This window comes from Mytilus galloprovincialis, chromosome 12 (genome assembly GCF_965363235.1).
Source record: "Mytilus galloprovincialis chromosome 12, xbMytGall1.hap1.1, whole genome shotgun sequence".
Classification (NCBI taxonomy): Eukaryota; Metazoa; Mollusca; class Bivalvia; order Mytilida; family Mytilidae; genus Mytilus; species Mytilus galloprovincialis.
In genome coordinates this window covers 68,285,198-68,303,661 of record NC_134849.1, presented here as the reverse complement: position 1 = coordinate 68,303,661, position 18,464 = coordinate 68,285,198, and the positions used below count along the sequence as shown (strand labels likewise).

The 18,464-nt window shown below is 33.7% G+C and overlaps 1 long non-coding RNA gene across 1 annotated transcript; it reads left to right on the top strand.

Annotated features, from left to right (window-relative positions):
- The first annotated feature begins 15,022 nt into the window (after nt 1–15,022).
- Nucleotides 15,023–16,927, top strand: LOC143054382 (uncharacterized). The gene is made up of 2 exons (XR_012971649.1): nt 15,023–15,101; nt 16,730–16,927. It is a non-coding gene; the product is annotated as an uncharacterized LOC143054382 (long non-coding RNA).
- The last annotated feature ends 1,537 nt before the right edge of the window (nt 16,928–18,464 follow it).

The following is an 18,464-nucleotide window of genomic DNA, read 5'->3' as shown; positions in this document are numbered from 1 at the left end:
CGCAGAAACCTGGGCCGATGCAAAGCATCTGTTAAAAACACAGCCTATTGTGCACTCATCAGACCATCGATTGAGTACCCTGCCACAGTGTGGGACCCCCATCAAACCACCTTGATCAAAGACATCGACCGGGTACAGCGTAAAGTAGCACGATTTGTCTACAACCAGTACACAGACACTTCCCCAGGATGCGTCACTGGACTATTAGACCAACTCCAGTGTGATCCCCTACAGTATAGACGAATTAAACAACGACTCGTACTATGCGACAAGATACAGAACCAACTAGTGGAGATACAACCCGCTATCTACTACACATATGGGGACAACAGAACAAGGGGTGGCCACAGACTAAGACAGATAAGAGCTACTAAGGAAGTATACAAAAACTCCTTCTTCCCACGCTCTATAAGAGACTGGAACCTTCTGCCAAACACAGTAGCAGCTGCACCAACACTCGAGGAGAGGAGTTCAGGGCCAGATTAGCCAGTGTGCCCTGGACCCAGATGCAGCCTAACTAGACATCAGCTTTCCAAATTGTACAGTGTATATAGTTTTAATTATTTTGTTAATATTCACTTTTAATCAATGGAGAAGCCTCCTGTTTTACCGAGCGGAGTTAGTAAATCATTCAAATATGAGGTCAACTCCTTAACGGAAGAAGGAGGCCAGAAACGCAAAAATAATGGAGTTTAACAGAAAAGAAAAAAATAATGGACTTTGCAAAAAAAGGAGAGAGCTTTTGATGCCTTTTCTGAATTTCTCCAGACATAAAATCTTTTACAAAAGTTTAAAATGCCCGTGATTTCGCGAGTGTTCTGGTAATAATTTATTTTAGAAAATAAGACCTGCTGAATCTAAGGGTATTGCAAACTTTATTTCCGCATCTGGGACAATATCCCTAACGCGCCTCCGATTAAGGTTGTAAACAAAAAATCTCTATGTAGTGATATCGGACATGTTTCAATTTTTAACAAGTAACTGAGCTTAACAAAGTATAGAACCTTAGAATAAAAATGAAGTTATTATATGTATTCAAAGTATTAAATTTTCAAAGAAATAATTGTGTGAAAAAAAGACTTTTTACCATGAAGAGCCGCATCACGAAAAGATTTTCGGGGTATACTAATTTACAGAAAAATGAATCACACTTCGTACCCCGAAAATTTAACCACATATGTAGAAATGTCTCACCTTCGAAACAAGCCATCATACATATTCAAGTTTACGATATGGGCTGAGCAACAGAAGAAAACGTTACCATTACCGCCTATGGAGAAACAATTACGCATATTGGCGCCCCATCTGTACCTAATGCTCAAATGTATATAATTTTAAATGAAAACAGGAATCCGCCTACAGTTCTTTTTCTTTTCATAAACAAGAAACGCACGTGTTTTAAAGATGCTTAAAATATGCGTGGCTGCACTATTTCACATGCATTGTCTATTCAACTTCACTGGACGGAATTCAATGCAAATGTTCCGTTGTGTTCGCTACTGACGACAACACGGGACAATTTGTGAAATCAACCGTTTAGAATTGGGTAAAGCAAATGGTAAATGTTAATCTCACAACAACAAAAAATACCATCTAGCAGCCTTATTAAGACCACAAGACTTTACCACCACCCAAAATTATTGTTTTTCATAAATCTTCGGTAGCCAGTCAGAGAATTGGTCAAAATCCAGTCCAAGTCAATAATATTGTATTATTGAATGGGTGTTTTTATAATGGCCCTGTTATATGTCCAAGGTCTGTAATAATACACCTTATCGTTATTTGTCCGCCATTACTAGAAATCACACAGGTTCCCGTAAAAATTTGACGTAATAACACAAAATATCTGACGCCACAATGGTAAAGTGATTGTTGTACATGCGTCAAAAGTTCAAGCGGCCGGGTCAGCCGGGATTAGCGATAAGGTGTATGGTAGAAGAAGTCTGTAATGGCCAGAGGCAACGCCGAGGGCCATAACAGACATTCGAGGCCTTTATTACTGACCGAGGACACATAACTGGGCCATTATAAAAACTCCGATTTCTTAATACATGTATTAACCAACTGAACAAAAGTGTAACTATGTCTCGCTGCCAACTTGATGTACTCTCTACTCTTTTAATGACAGGTTAGTTTGAAAAAAATAATTTGTACTTCACATCATAAAGCTTTTAATATACCAAATATCCAAGATATTAAGTTAACAGAAGTTATGTGTTGAAAAACAGGATGAGCAGTGATCCCTATATTTGAAAATCGTCGGCCATGTTAAATTTATTATATTTGATATAAACACTGTTTTTTCTGTAATGGCCCTATTTTTCTGTAATGGCACCTGTTTTTCTGTAATGGCCCTATATTAATGCCCAGTTTGTCTGTTACAGTATTAAGCCCAGTTAGGGTTTATAATAAATAATAATTTTTGGCAATAATGTACTTAGTTGGCTAATAATAAATCTTGATTTATATTGACAGTGAAACGTTTTCAGTATTGCACATGCTGATTTATCCGTATTATGGCTTATTTGCTCATATCATTTAATAAAAGAACATATATATTAAACAATATATATAGTGTGTGCAACCATTTGTTTTAAAACATCATATCCATGCAAGGCAAAGAGACGAATCTTGAAAATAAAAATTCGTTTTCCCGTAAGTTAATAACAACCATTGTTTTTTTTTTTAAATAGTGTTCAGTAAAAAAACCTTTGGCAAAAGATTACACAAATAAATTAAAGATATAATGCAAATGGTCAATGTACTATTAAAAATAAAACATGTATAAAACGTAAGTTGAACTCGACAACCCTTACGATGTAACATTTTGAAAATACATCGACTGCATGAGATATTAATTTTGCGAGAAATGGCATGCAACGTTAACACAACTGATCAACATGAACTGCTGATAGACACTGGGGAAATCAATAATGATCAATAATTGGTCAAATTTTCTGGTAGTGATTGACAGGTATGAATAAATGGTGAGGCTCTTGTTGGGACGGAATTTAGAAAAGTAGGAAGTTGTAAGCTTATTTTTAATGGAATTGCAAGAATCGAACACTTATAACCTTTCCAGATAAACGTAATGAAGTGTATTTTTCTTTTTTTTTCTTTTATAGAAATAACTTCCTTCTCTGATTGTCGACCCGAACGGCAGTCTGAATCCTTGTATTAAATATGTCGCGATCGTTTAATTTTCTCCATCATTCTGATTGATTATAGATTATAACGCATTATAACAGTGTAATACAACCTATCAGCGTCAACGATACAAATGTTCCAAAAATGAGGAAAATATTTCAATTGACCCAGGGCAATCTCTATCCAGAGTTGCCGGTCCATACTCCCCCCTATATGGAGAGTATGGATCGATAACTCTGGATAGAGATTGGACCTAGGGTAATGAAGGAGTGTGCAACGGAGGCACTCCTGGTTTTCCGCATATTCGCTAGCCAAGGGTTACGATCCAAGTCCCTAGAGAAGGGAAGTGGATCGTAACCCTTGGCTAGCGAAGATGGGTTTTCCGAGGATGTCAATAAATAGGCTAAAAATCAAAGACGAAATCGTTTTTCAAAGTATATTTTAATAGAAGCTAAGCAAAAATGGTGTGCAACATCAAAGATATGAGATGACGATATAAGGTTTTAGCCTCATCAGGCGTTTGTACTACATCAAAGTCTTCAATGGTCAGTCCTGTAACCAAGGATACCAATTGCCTAAACTCATGTGAAACTCCACGGTGAAGCGTTTGTTCAGTGTATTGATCTGCAATATCATCTAATACAGTGTCACCACAGGGCAGTGCAAACGATGGTCCAATTTTCCGTAAATGATAGGCTGGAAATACATGACATTAGGAATCCCATAACATTGTTCCGCGAATCCTTGCTGACGGATTCGATGGGTGTTCCACATTTCTTCGAACTGGTTTAAATGCAACTGAATGATAGGCAAAAAACAAAATCGAACACATTCTAAATGTAAAGGGTCAGTATTATTTAAAATTCCCTCTTCTACAAGACTGTTAAATAAATTTTTCCAGAAAATTGTAAAATTTCGCATTAAGAAACTCCATAACATCTCTATCCTCTGGTTTGCAGTTGATCGACCAACTGATACACTATGAACTCCAGCCGAAGGATCACGGTGGCGATATCGTAAGGCCATTTGGATTCTGTGAATAAGAACATTTTCAGTTCCCGCGTCAGTCCTAACTGATCTTGGCACACGCTTGTACTTCTTTAAGTGTTCTACGAAGTAACGAGCAACGTACCGTGGATTCTTGTTGGTATGACTGGCGGTGAGCCACATGATTTTTCTGGAAAAGCCATCAATACAACCATGTATTGAAATGCCGAAAGGCTTAAGTTTGTCATACCCATCCACGTGAAGACAATCATTAGGTCCTCTGCTGTTATATGATCTTCTAATAAGCCGTCTTCGTCTTTTAGCATTGACACCGTCAGTGTCAATTACACTCAAAGCAATTGTGACTGTCTCTTGGGTTGCACGTACACCGTACAATGTATTTAGCAATCTCCACATTGTGCGATATCCCACTTGGTCGTATCCAAAACGTCACAGGTCAACAATTTTACGTACAATATCAGGCAAAAGATTTTCAACACCTCTTCTTCTCAAATTTAATCTCCTCAAAATTCTTTTCAGAGTTCTCTTGCTTATCATCACATTGTGCAGAAACAGCAGGAAACCCAGTATTTCATCTTGCGTGTATAACTGGCTGAAATAGTACTCAATAAGTTCGTCTAATGTCGCTCCATCTTGTGGTTGGGGAATAATGGCATTCACTGTTGTTGCACATACACAAAACAAAACAATCTGAAAAATAAACAGGATATTTAGATACAAAATTATGCCATAGCCAGAGAAAATACAATCCCTGTGTATCATTTGTGTACTTTTTTGTTTTTTTTTGTGATGTTGGTTTGTCTTTTGTTTGTTTGCTCGAATTAACCGATTCACGTCCATACTTACGGCCTTTGCTCTTTCACTAATACGAGATGTTTCAGAAAGTGTTTGAGACATTTTTATCCTTTGCCGGGGTATTTTCCAGACGTACATGCATTTTTACCGGCATATGTTTTTCCCGGTCTTTGTATGTTTTACCCTTCACCGAGATGCTGTCACTCATGCGTTTATAATGTAACATCATTCGGTAGATTTATCAATAGATACATCATCGAAAGGAGTGGTATTTGTGAAAATTACAAATCGCGGGGCGGTGAAATTTCACGAGCCTGAAAGGCGAGGAATATTTATAGACCGAAGATTTGTATTTTTTGCAATTGCCACTACTTCCTATGATACATGTATATCGTTTTAATTACACCGAATATCATCAAAACGCACAAATGACCAAAAGACAAATCCCTTGACAAATTCGTTACATGCGTCTAAGTGAAGGGTTGTTACATCAGGACATTTAGAAAAGTCGGTTTTGATATGTATTTTGTTCTAACCGAATGAGGATTCCTCGTTATTACCTTAAATGTATTTGGTCAAGGCATCTGTGGGGCATCCGGGGTGATATTGTTCCATTTTATGTATAGTTTTGCACTTTTTTATACTATGAGGCCTGAGCGAATCAGGTAAGCGTGTGATCTAGTTAGTATGTTTTATTTTATATTTTTTATTGCATTGTATATATTGTTTTTGGATGGTTAACTTTCTGGTAATAAAACCCGTCACGGCCTGGCTAGGGAATTGGGTAGGCAAATGCTCACATTAATCTGTACCGGTCCGATACAGGCTCCAAATGTCCTCCTTTCTACGCCATAACTCATGGTGGTGCTCCTGATAAAGGAGGCTCATACGAGACAAGAAGAAAAAGGGTAAACTTAGGTAATTATTAATGACAAATACCTCGGTGATATCAAAATCGCTGCAAATTTCCCTTGCAGCGGAATAAATTCATGAACATGTGCAAAAAATACACCATCTATTGACCAATCAAAAGCCTCCATTCTTAGGGGGGGAGGTTCCGGGGGTTCAAACCCCCCTTTTTTTGGCCGCTCAATGCATTTGAAGCGGGACATATAGTTGGACCCCCTTTTTAAAATGGCTGGATCCGCCCCTGAATTAAGCAGATAACATTTTTGGTCAGGGTATTTGTGCAACTGTACTAGTCTTGAGACGCAATTTCTCTCGCACGATGACTCGGTAGAGTTTTTCACAAGTTTACCATACAAATAAAAAAAAAAAACACCACATAGGATGTCGATGTCGGACAGTAACCAAAATCTTTCTCTACTTATGTCCCGTGTATGTAAAGTAATATATTGAATAGACCACTTGTTGCAATGGCATTCTGTCGGATGGACCAGGTTATTCCAATATACCAAATCATACCCCCATCGAGTGGAGGCATAATATGTTCAATATGATTGAAAAGCTTGTAAGTTTTTCATATGAAGCCAGAGTTACCTGTTGACTTTCACTTCGTGTGTTTTCTTTAGTTTTACAGTATATTTTTGTAATTTGTTCATTTAATTGATTTTTGAATGTCAAACTAGAAGTGATCAACTTTGATTCTACTTACCATTTTAATTATGTGAATATTCATTATCAGGTCACATAGTTTGGCGTCTTCCGAAATAAAATCTTCGTCGAATTGAAATGCTGCTTTACTTCCAAGAATGGATGCGTGGTAATGTTTCGCTGTATATATACACCATAACAGTTAACTTGCCTTAGTTATGCCATATTAAAAATAAAGCTTTTAAATTTATACATTTTAGATAAATATAAAAAATAAAATGACTTAACTAAGTTGGTTCATCTATCATAAGTTAGTAAATGAACTTAATTAAAAGTATAATTGATGAAAACTCCTTAATTAAGTTTCCTTAACATTAAAGTGTTTTATTTAATGCAACTTAATAAATTCTAAAAGATAAAGATATTTAACTTAACATCCATAAAATTAGTAAGAATTAATATTGCCATAAATAAAGGAGTTAAATCTCTTATAAGTGAGTAAATTATCTAAATTAAAACAATTTAATGCATTATAGTACACGATATTGTATTAATTAAGTTTTCTTAAGCATTGTTAACTAACTAATATAAGGCCCCTATACGCTTCCGTACCTTTATGTTTTATATCATATTAAATACAAATGAAATGTTAAATATTGTTCTGGTAAAACTGACATTGAAGTTGGTACCGACATTACGTACAGAACTGGAGCTTTATCTTTTATATTTTATATCGTATTAAATCATGTTAAATATTGTACTGGATTAACTGACATTGAAGTTGTACCGACGTTACGTACATAACTGGAGCTTTATCTTTTATCTTTTATATCATATTAAATCATGTTAAATTTTGTACTGGATTAACTGACATTGAAGTTGGTACCGACATTACGTACAGAACTGGAGCTTTATCCTTTATATTTTATATCATATTAAATAATGTTAAATATTGTACTGGATTAACTGACATTGAAGTTGGTAACGAAATTACGTACAGAACTTGAGCTTTATCTTTTATATTTTATATCATATTATATCATGTTTAATATTGTACTGGATTAACTGACATTGAAGTTGGTACCGACATTACGTACAGAACTGGAGCTTTATCCTTTATATTTTATATCATATTAAATAATGTTAAATATTGTACTGGATTAACTGACATTGAAGTTGGTAACGACATCACGTACAGAACTGGAGCTTTATTCTTATATTCTATTTGCCATTTGTTGGAAAGTACCCTGCTGTTAAAATGCATTTTGTTTATTCTTTAGTTTTCTATGTTGTGTCGTGTGTACTATTGTTTTTCTGTTTGTCTTTTTTATTTTTAGCCATGGCGTTGTCAGTTTGTTTTAGATTTATGAGTTTGACTGTCCCTTTGGTATCTTTCGTCCCTCTTTTATAATTGAACTGTGCCGCCTTCCTCAGTTGTTGTTAGCTTGTTTTATTAACTTCTAAATGTAAAATAAATCTAAACGCTTATCTCCGTTGACATATTTGAATTGTTAAAGCTTCGCAACAAATCATGAACTCGTTGTTGTAAAAGTAATATCTTTTGAAATTACACCGCATTTAAAAGTGCCGTTGAAAGTGAATTATTTGTTTTAGGATAAACTCAACTAAATAAGCTGTCCCCATAACAACTCTCTTGCAAACAGAATTAACTGGGAACGACGGGTCATCAAAGCCAGTTTAAAGATAATTGTACCTTCAAGTCATAATTGAAACCGCAAATCTTCAAATGCAAAATTGTTCTTACTCGTAATTGCTGAAATGGTATTGCATGATCGGAACACCTTTAAATTCATTATATGATCGGTTATATAAAAGTCTCGCTTTATAGACCGTCAATCATGGAATAGCTACCCTGAATATTGTTGTTTTATCCAATGAAATGGAAGCTTAAAAGACAATGGAAACTATTGTGGGAAGGAATAGCATAAAGTAAAATGATGTCAACTGATAATAAACCTTTTAAAACAATTTTCAAACTTACCGTATTAGAAGGAAAAAGTAAAATCACAAAAATACTGAACTCCGAGGTAAATTCAATCGGAACGTCCCTAATCACACTAATGACAAAACACATCGAACGATGAAAAGAGGGAATTAAGTGCACACAATCTCCGTTAATAGATGAAAGTGTTTTAACAATATAAAGAGATACAAAATGGGCTTCAAGTTACGATGGTTTTATTCAATTACTGTATCACACTGTCTTCCATTTGTTATGAGCATTGTGTGCAAACCCGGAATGAATTATTGTGAAATTGAAAACTGGGCTTTGTGGGAACCATGCAATTCTGCTTGTGGACAAGGGCTGCGAAAAAGACAGAAAATTATTTGTTGTCAAAATGATTTACTTACAAAATGCTTAGAGAGTTGTGACATAACAAGAAGTTGGTGGCACGAATTCATGTCTTGTGGGATATGTATAATTCAAGGAATATTCCATCTCTCAAAATATAAATGCAATTGCAGCTCGGATTTTCGAGGTTTGTGTTTTAATTGTTGAGTATACATTAAGTTTATGATTTGCTCTGTTTCTATAACTATCTTGTGGGAACGACATAGTATCCTGAGGGGACGACATAGTATTTTGAAGGAACAACATATTTATTATTCTTTCATGGCCGCATTCTGCCACCGTACATACTCAATCCCCCTTTCAATAAATTATTTTTTTAATGTTCGCGACAAAACGCCTACTATTGATAATATATAGAGACAGGTCCTATAATTCTAATGTGTTTCAATACGTGTTTATTGCGGACTTATTAGATCAAATTAGTTATTATACTAGAAGACTGTTGATAGCGGTCATTTTATCTAGCGACTAATAAAGATGATGTCCTTAAAAATCAAGCAGAAGGCAAAGAATTAAGATTAAGGCTGTGTGTCTGAAAAACACAAATCTCCACAATTTGAATAACATTAATTTACCTATTTTTTTCTTGCGCAACAGAAATATAATTCGCTAACTAAACAACTGTAACTGTTGAAATTGAAATCAAGACCTAGAACTAATTTAAAAACTTAAAATTTTAAAATATGGACCTTGTTGCCATATTGCCCGGAGACCTTAACGTTGCGCAAGATCATGAAGTCCTTAATTGCACGTCTATAATGCTTGTCTTGACCCAAAACAATATAAAAAGTAGCAGGTCCAGTAAGACCCCTTTTTGGCCCCAAAATATAACAGTTTTACAAAATTGTTAAAATGAAAACTTTTAGTTATTTATTGGTAAGTAGAATGCTTCTGCTACATACATATGGGCATTTTTTGACAAAACAATGCACATATTTCGGGTAATAGCATCATTAAGTCATGCTAAATTACTGAAATCTTCACAATTTTAGCATTTTATTTAAATTTTAGACGGTTTCCGTCTTAAATGAAAGTGGCGGCATTCGTGTTCATTCTTAATATTGAAATTTAAGTTGAATTTGATGATACTTCATAACATATATAATAACATTAACGGTACCAATTTTTCTGCACCAGATGCGCATTTCGACAACTAATGTCTCTTCAGTGATGCTCGTGGCCAAAATATGTAAAATCCAAAGCTTATATAAAAGATGTAGAGCTATAATCCAAAAGTTCCAAAAAAGTATAGCCAAATCCGTGAAAGGAATCAGAGCTTTGCATGAGGGAGATACATTCCTTAATTTATAAAGGTTGAGGATGAACACGGAAGCGGCCCCTTTCATTTGTGAGAGAAAAAACATTTGAAAAGTGACTTTTTTTGGCATATTTGATACATTTTTCATATTTAAGCTTGAATCGAAACGAGTAAAGTTGTTCAAATCTTTCACATAAACTAATCGAATCAACTAAAATAGACACTTTAAAAGTGTTTAAAAAGTGTTCAAAATCTTTCGTTGGATGAACCTGAAATTTGAGGCCAAAATCGACCCTTACTCCTTTAACATTGCTAATAGAACAAGTTGTACAATTTAACAGAGCATACTAAAGATAATTGATTTTTCTTTGTATTTATAGATTATGTGATATTAAAAACATCCTTAACACCTTTAACCACGGCGTCCAGGTTTACGAAATTACCAAATCTGAACTCACATAAATGTGTCAGTAGATGGACACCATGGGTGAACAAGGACAAACTTTGGGTCAACAAAGACAACATGAATGTCGATAATGGAGAATCAGATCACGAATTCCTGACCCCCGAGGAACTGGAAAGATTCTGTCCTAGAGGAAACACAACCAAAGTGGAATGTATGGTTGACAGTGTACATCACATTCCATACTACAGTACTGGAGAACTTGTAAGGTGTGACAAACACCATGGATTAGTATGTAACAACGCAGATAATTTTCCTATACCTTGCCATGATTACAAGATTAGATATTATTGTGAATGTCATGTCCAGTAGAAACTAGAAAGTAGGGCCGTAAAAAAAGAATATAATGGTTTGTTCTAACCCTACTTAATATCCAGAAATAGGTGCCTACTCAAAATCTTTTATTGTTCTAATGTGAACGTTTTTTTGTTAATTAGTTAGGCATGAAGACTTGAAAAAACATCTAACACATCCATTGTATTTTGTTGAAAAACTCCCAGAATAAATGCCTACTTGCCTATCCAGTCTCTATCTTAGGGTAGGCCTTGGCAAACCAACATATTTTTAAGTATGGCCCAGAAAAATGTTACATGAAAACGGAATTGGTTGTGTTTGAGACAGACGTACAATATAATTAAAAGCAATGAGATGTGGTATGATTGCCAATGAGACAAGTATAATAAAAATTTTGCTCTGGATACTGTCTTTAAGTTAAGAAGAAAAATGCTTATGTATCTTATATTTGATCATTAAATCACAGATAGTACAAAATACTCATCTAATCACACTGCTCCGAGCAGAGACTATGATCATTAAATCACAGATAGTACAAAATATTAATCACAATGCTCCGAGCAGAGACTATGATCATTAAATCACAGATAGTACAAAATACTCATCACAATGCTCCGAGCAGAGACTATGATCATTAAATCACAGATAGTACAAAATACTCATCTAATCACAATGCTCCGAGCAGAGACTAAACACTTTTGGTACGTGTCAGTATATATATAATAGTTTTCAAATGATATTTAATTAGGGAATAGACACAAATAGATATGTTATTTCGATGTCATTTGGCATGTTTGGTCTATGGTCGAGAGTCGTCTCATCGGCAAGATTAAAAATCCCATACTATAATGGACAGAGGCAGTGCATCCTTAACATATTTTAAAAAATGTGAACTGTAAAGATAAGATTTTAGAAGAAAAAAACTAACTACGTCAAACGAACTTTCAACAGATAAATATATTTGGTAAATCTTCCTCATTCAGAAAATGGAATGCAAAAGGAGAATAAAGTGTTTAACTACGAACATATCGATCTCTATTGAAAAAAGCATTCAGCAAATTCGGTTTGGTATGATGTGTAATGCAAAGTTCGGCTTGTCGAACAAACCGTCACCAATGTTCTTTTTTGAATGAATGTTTTAGTGTTAAGCATTTGAAACCTTCCTTTATAATTCCCAGTTAACCAATTCGCTTTTCAGTTAAAGTATAATGTCATACAACATTTTGATTCTATAGCAAAACCAACGTTTGCAATTAAATCAACTTACAAAACGACAACCAATACTAAGCCAAAACCAGCACAGCATCAGAAAACCTTTCCAGTAACAATACCTATCATTTCAACCAGGCACGACTATTTAGTGGGACCGACTTCTACCATAGCTCATCAAGATTTACCAAAACAGGCGTCACAAAGTAAGTGCTGCATTAAATAATTAGGTGATGAAAGGGGACGAGGACAGTATAAGAAGAATTAAAAAAAACAAGTTGCGTACCTCCTTTAAAAACTGTCAATGCAAAAACCATCACATTGAACGTGACCTGTATTTTTTGGTACATGACATTGTGTTGAAATATAATTAAACGTATTATTTGAATAACCAAAATTGTTACAAAAAAATGCATCACTACATTACCCCCACCACGAGTTGGTTGACCATGATGTCGGATATGTTCCTTATGTCGTAACTACAATACCCTTCCCTTTTCACGAATGTGACCTACCGAATTAGAACATTTACCGGATTGGTAATAATATAAGCAACAAGGCGGGTGCCACATGTAGAGCAGGATCTGCTTACCCTTCCTAAGCACCTGATATCACCCCTAGTTTTTGGTGGAGTTCGCATTGTTTAGTCTTTAGATTTCTATGTTGTGTTTTCTGTACTATTGTCTTTTTTAATTATTTTTAGCCATGGGGTTGTCGCTTTTATTCAATCTATGAGTTTTACTACCCCTCTGGTATCTTTCGTCCCTCTGTTTATAAAAAAGACGTTAGGGACCGGTCAAAATTTCTTGATGCATGGGACCGATGCAAACTGTAATGAAACAAGCACTTTTTGCAGTGTTTACAGGAATGGGACTCAATTTTTTTGTTCATTATTGGCAAGCACGAGACATGAACTTTTTAAACAATGTCTGTATATGAAAAAAAACATTATTTGATAAATCTATAACAAACAAAACTAAAATCATGAACATCTAGCAATGTGAATTTAACAGTTAAAACATAGCAAATTCATTTTCAAGATTTAAAGAACAGTGAAGGCAACAAAAAAACCTATAGAACAGAATAAACATAAAAAAAATAAACATACAAAATAAAATAAATCTGTAAAAATTTGATTAGATATTTACATAGATATAGGAAGATGTGGTGTACACATTGAACATTTACAACAAAAACGATAGCTTACTGTAGAAAATATAGGGATATGGAGTATTAAAGTGTGCTTGTTTTTCAAAAAAGTTCTTTGAAAAGTGTGAATATTTTGTCTTTTTATAGGGAAATTCTGAAAATTTGTGAAAATCTCCATTTCATATGCTTTAGAAGTTTCAATCAAAAGAAATGTGGTGTAACCAGCCATACTTTTAAGAAAATTGACAAAATGTGTGATTTCCATGTACTTTCTATACAAATTATCTCCTTTGAATTGAAACAGAAATTTTGAAATTTTGAAAATGGCCATGCAATTAAAAGTGCTACTTCAACTATAATTAAAAAAAATGAATTGTTTTAAAGTTTCTTTTTTATTTTGTACATGTAGACCATAATTCCTTAAATAAAACAAAATCTAACATGCTCAGAAATGATGTTCAGTGATGAACCCCTAAACTCTTTTTTTTATAATACATACTGGCTGTAGAAAAAGAATTGTTGTGGAAATTTAACAAATACAGTAGCATATTACCAAAAGAAATGATTGTAATATTCATTCAAAGGTCACAACAAATCTGGAACCCACACCCAACAAGCTCTGGATGGCCCAGATATAAATATATAATCAATCAAGCTGCATATATGTTGAGATAGTAAATTTTACTTTTCCCCATAATAAAATACAATATTGTTGTGAGTGGAAGTTGGAGATGTTCATTTCTTTAATTTTGATGCTATTTTTCACATTCCTCTCGTTTAACTGCCTCGAGATGTTCACTTCTTCTGGTATGATTATTCAAATAATGGGGATTTTTTTAATCTAAGCAGAAAAAATATGATTCATTTTTTGGAAAATTTGATTTAGAATAGACAGATTTTAAATTAAGCTGGGATTTTTTTGAAAAAATGTATTCTACCATACACTTCATACATGTTAATTGTTGAATATTGAATGTATCATTTATTAAAGTCAATAACATATTGTCATCTATTTGAGCTTCTGTGTTGGCAATAAAATATGCGTATGTATTGTTTTTGGTTACTTTATAACAGTTCACACATAGTAGCATTATTTTCAGCTTTATAACAGCAATATAGATACAGTTCACACATAGTAGCATTATTTTTTAGCTATCCAAATACATTGTAACATGAAATGTAGCCACAACTATGATCATGTTTTTTGTGCTTTAACATAGGAAACACACTTTTTTATGGGACAAGCATATTTTTATTCTACCAGTAACCATGGGACCAAGAGAATTATTTCAGACAATTTTCTTTTTGCACCGGTCCCATGCATCAAGAAATTTTTACCGGTTCCTTATTATCGCAGTATAGATATACACTATAGTGTCTATAACTGAATCTCAAAGATCAATATCAAGAAATTTGAATATTTCATTTACTCTTAAACAATTTTGATTAGAAATGGTAGAACCAAAATAATTTTGGCTATTTGATTAAATTCGTAAAACATTTAAGTAGGGAGATGGGTTTTTTTTCTAACTCAAAGTGTCAATTTACTTCTTTCGCATAAAAAAATAACCTTGCACAACATAGAGAACAGTTTGTTGTCAATTTACATTGATCATTTCGCTTTGGTTGCCACTGAACGTTAAGCAACCAACAATCAATAAATTCGGTATTGGTTTTTTTTTCTTGATGTTTACAATTATTTAACAATATAAATAATCAGCAATTATTATAATACATTTTCGGTTTAATTACACAGTCTTTATTAATTTTGCAGTACAGACGTGGGCTATACTTTTAATAGCTACAGCTTGTTTTGTTCCAATTGTCATATGTTGTTTTTTATGGTGCTGGTAAGTATATTTTTTTAAACACGTTCCTAGAAAATTGACAGACAAACAAAACATTTTCCTCCAAAAACAAAGCAAAAATCATTATAGTTCATATATATATGAGCATGGACACTATGGCGATTGTGTTGATGTAACATAGTTTGAATGATTGATTAATTGATTGGTGTTGGCTTTTTCGTGACTGTCTGTTTTTATTGATAGAGTAAGCCGGAATGCCCGGAAAGAACCACCGACTATCTGACAATACTTATGGGGCTGTGTCAATGAAAGTATTCTAAGATATGTCCTTAGTTTTGGGACCATTTTTTAGGATGGTCTTATGACGTGTCTGAGACATATCTTATGGTGTACTACAAAGTATCTTAGGACTATCATAACTACCGTTGTCCTAGAAACATTCTATCACATTATTTCAATTGATAGAAATACGCAGAGTATTAAATGACATATATTTTTATTGTATTTCAGTAAATATGTAAACGGGAGAAGGTTTCATCTTTTATGAAAAATAAATAATGTAATGCTAATAGATACTTCATTATAGACTGTAAAAATTATAAATGCATTTCATAGAACAGCAACACTAAATGGTCATAACACTGTGTTAGAGGCGATATTCGTGTTGTGGTTCCATCTATATAAACTGAAGTTTTGTCCTTAGGTCCATTCGATTTCACTACATGTATTGAATCAGCCTAAGTTTTTTTTTAAAAAAGTTAATTTTTTTTCTGCAAACCGATATGAAAATGTTTTCCACATTCAAAATTTGGTTAGGTAAAAACAATGTGGCTGATGATGATTGAATTTTCAAGCTTCCAAAAGGGCAGCATGAATTATTTCAAATGAGCGTTATAATATGACATCGATAGACATACTTTTTGGAAAGCTACGAGTAATGCCCATTTCATATGATTCTGTATGAAGAAAAGCAATTTTGATTTTTTAGTTGTCTACAAATTTAAAATAACGAAAAACAGAATATTCTGTTTAATTGTTTAATTCTATTAACAGTATAATAGTTAAATATTGTATAAGTAATTTTTTTATTGACTTTATGCCATATGAGTTGGTTTTCTTTCGACTTAGGACGTCATAACTTTTCGGACTATCCTAAGGCCAACATACTATTTATATATCCTAACTTTAGGACTACATTCAGGACATATCTTATTTTAAGAGACTTTCGTTAACCCGACTTAGGACTTAGACGTGTCCTAGGACCATCCTAAGACATGTCCTAGTCCTACGACAGCTTCGTTATTACGGGCCAGCTTACTCATCAGACTGTTTTAGAAGCTTGCAACGATAAGGATGATGATTAAAGTATTAATCCCAATGCCTAATATTTAATGTGTTTGTTGCTTGTGTCATTTTCTCTCTTGAAAATTTATTTGTTGACGAAAGGGGAGTAGTACAGTTTAAGAAGAATTGTAGAAAAAAGTTGCATATACCTTTTTTTAAAACTGTCCATTCCAAAACCATCACATTTGAACGTGACCTGTTTTTTCTGGTCCATGACATTGTGTGGAAATATAATTAAATGTATCATTTGAATACTCAAAATTATTATAATAGTCCCAGGTTATAAGAATATACATGAACCAAATTATAACTTGTTTATTTTGTAGTTGCTGTAATAAAGGTGGGAAAAAGAAAATTCAACCAGACATGGATAACACTTAATCATTAACACAAATTGCAAGGTTTACTCTAGTTTTCATGTAGTTTCTAAGTATTACAAGAAATCGTTGCCATTTCCTACTATTGTTATTTTTAAAACTCTTTCTAGGATATGAATAAATTCAGTTTTAAAGCAAACAAATTTATACTTTGATAGTTTTTTTTTTAGTTTTTTTATTTTAGGAGGACCCTGTATTGCGATACATAAGAATGTGTTTCAGGATATATAACAGAAAAAATATCTATCATTTGCTTTACACACATTTTGCACTTTACGATCTTTTTGTTTTTAGGGTTAAGTCTTGCGATCAAACTTTATTTTAAACTCGGGAATGTTGTTGTGAGACTTATTATTTGTCCTTGACTTGACAGGGGAAACTTTACCAATACTTCGAGTAAATCAGAAAAAGTATACTCTTCTGAACACTAGGTTCATACTGTGGACGATTACGTAGCGTTCGTGTGTGCTTTGATTATTTTCTACAGCTGTTTGATTGTTGGTTGGGGGTAGGTCTTGGTTATACAAAATTTTTCTTCTAGTTTAATTTTTCTTATATTTACATCATTGAAAAGGTAGGGGTTCATGCATCATCTGCCAAAGTCTTAATGCAATTCGCAGTTTCATTTTATGTTAAGGGTATATTGAATATGACCAGTTTTGGGTTACCCTAAAAAAACGGTCGAAAAAAATAATAGGTAGAAATCATTGTGTGTTTTTGAACATGTTGTCATTAGAAATACACCTGACTGTTAAACTGCATAGAAGAAACATAATTTAAAGTAAATCTGAAACATCATGGTAATACAAATAGCCTGAATGTAAAAAAAAACACAACAGTTTTTAATAATTAATACGGCGATAAGACTGGCCAGCTCAGATAACACGTTTTTTTTCAAATTTAGACCGAAATAAATTTTTGTCGTTTAATTCCTACAAGAGAGGTCAAAGGTGTACTGTCCCAATTATAATTGTAATAAATTTTATAAGAAAAAACAGTAATATTCAGTATGGGACGAGTTGACATAATTTTTTATCACAACTATTTATTGGTTTCTCTCCCCAGGCTACAAAATGCCCCTGTCGTCAATAGCAGACGCTATCACACCGTGTAGAACGCCACTTGCGGGGTGTCGGCTATGTTTGACATGGGGTGGCAATTTTGAAGCGACGAAAAAGTAAGAAGGTAAGTTCAAGCATAAAAATTTCTTATTTCTAGAACTCTCAGTACCATATAATGTATTGCACGGAAGGAACCGCAACATAATTTATTTCCTGAAAGCAGAAGCAGTCGTTTTCACTGCTCAGTTTTCTCAAACACCTCGCCCTAGTTTTCCGTGTTGCAGATTTTGAGGCTTTATATGAAAATTTCGGTATAAAAACTATTTTACACAGCTACCCTCCGTATCATTTATATAGAATTGTATTCCTCTCATTGACTTTTACCAAATACCAGTTTCTTAGTTAAAATTAATTGGTTTTAAAACTGTTATTCATCAAAATATAAAGTGTCGCCCGGGGTGTCAGATTTTGCGTCGCAAGGGGTAGAGGCTTGTCATAAAAAAAGAATACATTTTCTTATAAATCGATCTCTATCTGATACTTCTTAATTCAAACACACCTACACAAATAGGAACATAAATGTAACAGAAATTCAACCTAGAAAAACACAGGTTAAATCAAAT